Genomic DNA, 7265 nt, shown 5'->3' with positions numbered 1-7265 from the left:
AGTAGTAGTCAGGTAGTCAGGCCTGGTGGCACAGGCCCATAATAACCTGTTCTGAAGGCTTAGGCATAGGGATGAGAAATTTAAGACCTGCCTGGAGTTTACAGGGGCAACATGAGCAACTGGGTGAGATCATGTATCAAAATACAAAAGGAGCTGGGGATAGAGCTCAGTGGTAGAGTGATTCTACTGCTGACCATGCTCTAGTCACATGATCGCTTCTAGACACAAGGGGTGCTGGGAAATATAGTCTTAATCTGTGCCATGTAGCTAAAGCTCCTACTACTGTAGGAAAAGGTGAGAATAGTTACTCCAGGGAGTCAAATCACTTTGACTCCTTTCTCCTCATGACTCCAGCGCATTGGCTTGTTCCTCATTGCCCACTACCAAGCACGCAGCTTCTGTCTTTTTTTTTTAAATTTTATTTTATGTTTATGGCTGTTTTGCCTGCATCTGTGCCTGGGTATCACTTACATGCCCTGTGCCCATGGAGGCCAGTGGCATCAGCTCTTTGGAACTGGAGTGACAAATACTTGCTGCCAAGCAGGTGGTGAGAATCAAACCCCAGTTCTCTGGAAGAGCAGCCAGTTCTTCTAATTGCTTAACCACCTCTCCAGAGCTGGCTTTGGGTATTTTGCTTTCAGTGTTTAGTGAAAGGAAGGCCTTTGCTATCATCTAGTCCAAGGTCTTTCTTGGATGAGATCAAGGAAGGAAGGATTCCTCTGGGACTGTATATTCAATTACAGGTTTAGATTCCCACCTTGTTGCCGTCCAACAGAGCTATACTCTTTCCTTCTCCTTTTTTGGTTTTTCGAGACAGGGTCTCTCTGAGTATCTCTGTCTGTCCTGGAACTCACTCTGTAGACCAGGCTGTCCTCAAACTCACAGAGGTCCGCCTGCCTCTGCCTCCTGAGGGCTGGGATTAAAGATGTGCGCAACCACCACCCAGCCAGAGATATACGGCTTTATGCTTTTGACATTATTAAAGGCCAAAAAAATGAGTGCCCTTCCTAAAACTACAAGACCTAATTTGTCTTTGTTTCCAAGCATACCAGCTTCTAGAAGCAGGTATGTGATAACCCCTTGAAGGCCAGCACGCTGATGGAGTGCAGTGTTTAACTGTTTTAAAAGTACTTTTTTTTAGGCAAATTTTAATTTGCCTGCATGCATGTGTTTCCACCACATGCATGCCTAGCACACTCAGAGGGCAAAAAAGGTATCAGATGTGCTGGAACTGGAGATACAGATTGTTGTGAGTTGCCATGTAGGTGCTGGGAATTGAACCCAGGTTCTCCGTATGATCAACCAGTACTCTTAACTGCTGAGCCATCTCTCCAATGGCAGTGTTTGATATTGATGCCAAGAGTGGCCAGTCTGCTGAAAATAGTGGCACCAAATTTATTCAATAGTGAGAGTGTTATTTTTCCTCAATGATATTTATTTTATGATTGTTCTTAGCTAGCTATCTCAACTCAAGATCAATCCAATGCTAAGTCATTTTAGTAAAAAAGAGTTTTTTTAATTGCTTTTTTTCTAGGACTCATCTTAAGTAGACAAACAAATATCTAACAGTTACTTTGTAAATAGAAGGAATTGTTCGATCTTGACTGGAGTAGACAGTGAGCTGGGGAAGGTTGACACTTGTGAGACAAACACTCAGCACTACATCAAAAAATCTGTTACATGGAAAGCATGCTTGAAAAGCAGTTTTGTAACAGAGTGTCAAGCCAAACAAATATCATTGTCCAGAATGCTGCAAGCTCAGGTAAACAGAGAAGCCAATTACTTTCAGCAAACAGGGCTGAATGCCAAAGACAGTGTAATGGGCCTGAGAAGAATGTGAGAAGAAGAAAAGAGATCTGCTCACAAAAGGATGCTTACAGCTATGCTACATTGTCCCTCCACAGCAATCTCTCTACACCACAGTGGTGTATTCAGGATGACTATGCCTTGGTAGGTTTCAGAGAGAGGGGGTGTTCAAGAGGACGCTTAGATGGATCGCTGAGGCATAAGGAGTTTATTAGAAAAGTTTTGAATGCCATGAACAGAGAGAGAGACAACAGCATGAGAGGAGAGTACAGACTCCATCACCAGAGACTGCATAGGTGTGGTCTCTGAAGAGCTGTTTCGAGGCCTTTGTACCTTTCAGCGGATGGGGACGGTTTCACAGCACAAGCGTGCAGTCACGCTATCTGATTCCCACACAGGCGGCAGGGCAGAGGAAAGGGAGCTGGACACATGGCTCTTGTCTCCTTTGATGTTAACTCACACCCTAGGTGAGAAATCCTGGCCCCTGGATGTTAGTCCCTGATAATAATATCTCAGTAGGATGCCTGTCAGTATCTGTGAGAGGAGGCCGCTTCAGCTATTGTGACATGAGCAGAGGCTGGATTCTGACAGTTCATTTTCACCAGCAGGGTTAGAACCAGCTTCAGAAGGACTCCTGGAGGCAGGGTACAGCAACTAATCAACTCAGAGCATAGCCTTTGCAGCCGGATGTTGCTCTATTTGAATCTCAGATCTGCTGAGTGCTATTTGTCTCCCCTTCATTTCTCAAGCTCTTAGTTACATTATCATTGAGATACATATAATATTTTCTCCTCACAGTAACTGCAAAGATTAAATATATGAGAACAATATCCAAGGTACTTGGTAAAAGGTTTGGAATATAACAAATGTTCAGTAAATACACCCTACCAGTCATTGCCACTGTGTTTACATGTGCTTGTAACATTGGAACTGATTTGAGAAGAAAGGGCAGGAACCACCAAACCAAAGCTCCCCAAAGTCCAGTGGGTGCAACTCAGTTGGTAGGACGCTTGCCTGTGTGCAGGAAGTGCTAGGATCAGTCCCCAGCACTGCTTGGAATGGAAGCCCATACCTGTAATGCCAGCAACCTGGAGGCATGCTGGGGACTGTGGACCCCCAGACCCAGAATTTCCTGTGAGCCCCTGCCTGCCAGAGTAAACAACTGTCTTCCTTCGTTTAGCAGGAGACCCACAGGAGTTCCTGATGGCAGGGGAGATGTTTCTGGTGGGCTTGCAGCTGAGTGTTAATGCATGGCTATTAGTCAAGGAGACCAAAGCTGCCCTGGAACATAATAAAGAGAGCATTCTTGGCAGCCCCTCTCTATTTATCTCTCTCTGTATCTCTCTGTCTCTGTCTCTCTGTCTCTCTCTGTGTATGTTTGTGTTTCAATCTTCAGGCCCTTGCCTGACTTGTGAACCGTAATGCAGCATGTAGCACGTCGAGCAGGCGTTGTGCTACAGAGGTGGACCTGGATGAAGTTCAAGATCGTTTTCAGGTGCTTGGCAAGTTTGAGGCCAGCCTAGGTAATATGAACCTTGTCACAAAACCAAATAAAACACAAAGAGAAAAAACAGACCTGCTCCTAGTAAGAGGGGCAGCTTTTGTCTTTGGGGGTATAACAGATTTCCCAGGAAACTTGAAGAAAATGCAGATTTCTGGGCACCCCATGGCCAGAGATTCTAACTCAGTAATCTGAGATGAAATATTTCTGAACAAGCTTTCCAGGTGTTTCTGGCAGATGTGTTCCAAGGACTATACTTTGAGATGAGCCCAAGACACTGGAATGCATAGATAAACTCTGGAGAAAAGCTGCTAATGACTCCAACAGTCCAGCATTCTTGGCTAAACTTTGCAATCCTGGCAAAATCCTAGGTCATCCTCTTGCTTGGAAATGGGGTTGGGAGGTAGGAAAGCTCCAGCTGTGGATGCTCAGTTCCCTCGGGCTGTATATGTTCCAGAGTTAAAGAAAAACAAGAGCTAAAGCAAGGCAAGTTTCTTCAGTACCAGCTTTCTGCGGTCCCCTCCCCCCCCCGTGATCTCAGAAGACAAATGATTGATGACCAGCAGAGAGGAGGCTGTTACAGCTATGGCTGATTAAGTGGTTGAATGAGGCGCACTCTACTTAACAACTGTCTTATTCTTATCAAAATTAGAACTGCGGAGTGACTGAACGGTATGAAAATGGCATCTCTTTTGTCTGGTGTGCTTAGCCCCTACAGTCAAAAGATCTCAGGCTCCCTTGATCTCTTCCCAGAAATCTTCAATTGGCGACTCACTCCTTTCAAGCTGAGCACAAAATTGGGGTGTTATACAAACACTCCCTCTTCATTTCATCAGATCTTACAGAAAGATGAAGCAATAGATGAAGCAAGAGCCAGGTGAGGTCATGCCTGCATACCCCGGCACTCAGGAGATGGAGTCAGGAAGATCAAAAGTTCAAGGCTACCCTCCCTCAAGGTTATCCTCAGCTACATAGTAAATCTTCTTTTCCCTTTATTTATCTGAGAAAGTGAAAACAGATGTTGGAATTGCTACAGAAGAAAATGTGCCCTGGTTAGGTTTTGTGTGTGTGTGTGTGTGTGTGTGTGTGTGTGTGTGTGTGTGTGTTGTCAATTTGAAACAAGCTAGAGTTCTCTGGGAAGAGTGAATCTTAGTGAAGAAAATGCATCCATCAGATTGACCTGTAGGGAAGTCTGTGGGGACCTTTTCTTCATTGATGATTAGTCGGGGACAGACCAGTCCATTGGGGGTGGTGTCATCCCTGGCCAGATGGTCTTGGACTGTGTAAGAAAGCAGACTGGGTGAGCCATGAGGAGGAAGTTAGTAAGAACACTCCTCCATGGCCTCTGCAACAGCTCCTTCCTCCAGGTTCTGGCTTGAGTTCCTGCCCTGACTTCCCTCAACAGAAAAACTATAATCTGGATGTGCAAGTCAAATGAATCCTCAATGAAAAGTGAATTTCTGATTCTCTTTTCCCAACCACTTAAGTGCTAGGATTAGAAGTATATGACCCCATCCCCAGGGCTTTGTGCATGCTAGGCAAGCACTCTTCCAGCTGACCTACTTCCCCAGCTTCTATCTAATTCTGGTCTTCTATGGAAGTCCACTATTCCGTGTCTGAAGAGATCTGGCATCTATCCTAGGCTATTCTGCCTCCTCTTTCCAGTACATTTCCTGCCTGCCCTGGCTACCAACTATAGTATTTTGCACAGGACATGCCTTATTGGTTTGTAGATGACAATTCACCTGCAGCAAAACTCTGGCCTGAAAGTAAGGAGAGCTACACTCCAGTTACAGCTAATGTCCCCCCCCCTAATTCTTCATGCCCATGAGTCTTCATAAAAAGGTTTAATCAAATGTGGATTAGCTGTATCACATCAGCAACCCTCAAGCCCTATGGTCTTATAAAAACAATTCCTTTTGGAAATGTATCCTACATCTGTAAAATGATGCATGTATGAGATAACTCATTATATTAGTTGACTATATTACTCAAATATTGGAAGCACCCACTCGTCCTTCAAAAGAGAAACTACTTAATAAAACTTAGTATAGTTTCATAATTAACTTTACATTTGTAAAAGTAGTAAAAATATCCCTGACGAATAGAGAAAGACTTTTAATATTGTATCTATTTTGAGACAAGGTCTCACTATGTAGCTATGGCTAGCATGGAACTCACTACACAGTCCAGGCTTGCCTTGAACTCTTAGAGAATCATCTGTTTCAGTCCCTTGAACACTGATATTAAAAGTGTGTGCTCTCATACCTGGTCATATTTTTGTGTTTTTAAGGTTTTGTCCCATGTGACTGTGTTGTGTGCTCAAAAATTCAACTCCCAAAATTCATGTATGCGTTTGCTAGTAAGCAAGGCAGATGGTTGAAATTAGTGAACCAAAACGGAGGGGTCCAGAATCTACACTTCTCCAATATGTTCTCAGGCAAGTAGTCAGTGAAAACCACTTTCAAAATCACTGGCCCAAATTCTTTCCAAATTGCCAAAGATGACTAAGACGTCTGTGGCTCATGGTTTGAGTCGGCCTTCTCTCTCCCAGTTTCTGACCCAGTCTCTCCGAAGCATCAGTCAGGAATAACAAGGCTTGCAGATCCACAGCTTTCATTTCCTTCTACCTCCCAGGAATGTTCCTTCTTGGGGAAATCTTGATAGATTTTTTAAAGGCAGGGTTTCATGTAACCCAGTATCTTAGTTAATTTTCTATTGAAGCAAAGAGACACCATGGCCAAGGCATCATATAAAAGAAAGCATTTAATTTGGGGGTTTGCTTACAGTTTCAGAGGATTAGTCCATGATCATGGTGGAGAGCATGGCAGCAGGCAGGCAGCCATGGAACTTGAACAGTAGCTGAGAGCTTGTATCCTGTCTGCAAGTTGGAGGCAAGGAGAGAACTCACTGGGAATAGCAAAGGCTATTTTGAAACCTCAAAGCCCACCCCCAGTGACACATGTCCTCCAACAAGGCCACACCTTCTAATCCTTTGGAAAAAGTTCCATGTCCCCACCAGCGGGACACAAAAGGGAGTACGAACTGAAAGACCCCCCCGCCCAGCTTGTTAAACAACTTAGCACCGGTAACACCATTTTGCAAGGCTTGTACTGAATATTCAGGGTTTTAACAAAGGGCAGTTTAGAAGCTGCCAAAACGAGATAGAGACACCTGTGGCTGGGCCGGGGGAGAAATGGTAAATACCAAGAGAGAAACTCCCTGTCTGCCCTAGACAAGAGCCAAGGCAGCCCATATCTGAATTCTCGGGAACCAGGGACCTTGTCCTGACTTGAACTCAGCCATATTCAAACTGACCAACGAATACCCTGTAACTATGCATCTCACTTCTGTAACCGTGCTTCTGCTCCCTTTACCCTATAAAAACTCGTTACCCCAGCCTGACGGCGCGCCAGTCCTCCGAGAGACTTGGACGCCCCAGGTACCTGTGTATCTGAATAAACCTCTTGCTGTTTGCATCCGCTGGCCTCGCTGTTCCTTGGGAAGGGTCTCCCCAGACTGAAAGACACTCTCTGAGGGTCTTTCATTTGGGGGCTCGTCCCGGGATTTGGAGACCCCCGCCCAGGGATCACCAACCCACCACCGGGAGGTAAGCTGGCCAGCGCCCTGTCTGTGTCTGTGTCTGTCTGAGTCTTTTGTCGTTCTGTCAATCAGTAAGATTTGATCGGATCTATCAGTATCTGGCAGGCCAGGGAAGGAGCTGACGGGCTCGGACTTCCCCCCTGCAGCCCTGGAAGACGTTCCAAGGGTGTCTGGAGCCTTCGGGGCTTAATCTGTAACTGGAGGACACTCCAGTATCCGTAGGGGCTAAAAGTGACCAGGTCACTCCTCTAGTCCCATCTGAATCTGTAATGCTGCGCAGCTTCTGATTTTGAGTTTGGTTTTGGCTTTTTGTGTCTTTGTTTTTATGTCCTTTGTTTTTGGTATATCTGTTTGT

General features: G+C 45.1%; 1 long non-coding RNA gene across 1 annotated transcript in view; it reads left to right on the top strand.

The window, feature by feature from the left end:
- Nucleotides 1-7265, top strand: part of LOC113455771 — a 10061-nt gene that overhangs the window by 1836 nt on the left and 960 nt on the right. The window contains exon 2 of the long non-coding RNA XR_003376743.1: nucleotides 2103-2107. This is a non-coding gene — a long non-coding RNA (uncharacterized LOC113455771). The remainder of the gene's footprint in view (nucleotides 1-2102; nucleotides 2108-7265) is intronic.

This window comes from Microtus ochrogaster, unplaced genomic scaffold (assembly GCF_000317375.1).
Source record: "Microtus ochrogaster isolate Prairie Vole_2 unplaced genomic scaffold, MicOch1.0 UNK107, whole genome shotgun sequence".
NCBI classification, from domain to species: domain Eukaryota; kingdom Metazoa; phylum Chordata; class Mammalia; order Rodentia; family Cricetidae; genus Microtus; species Microtus ochrogaster.
The sequence above is the reverse complement of the archived record's forward strand: the minus strand, read 5'-3'. Positions and strand labels throughout refer to the sequence as shown.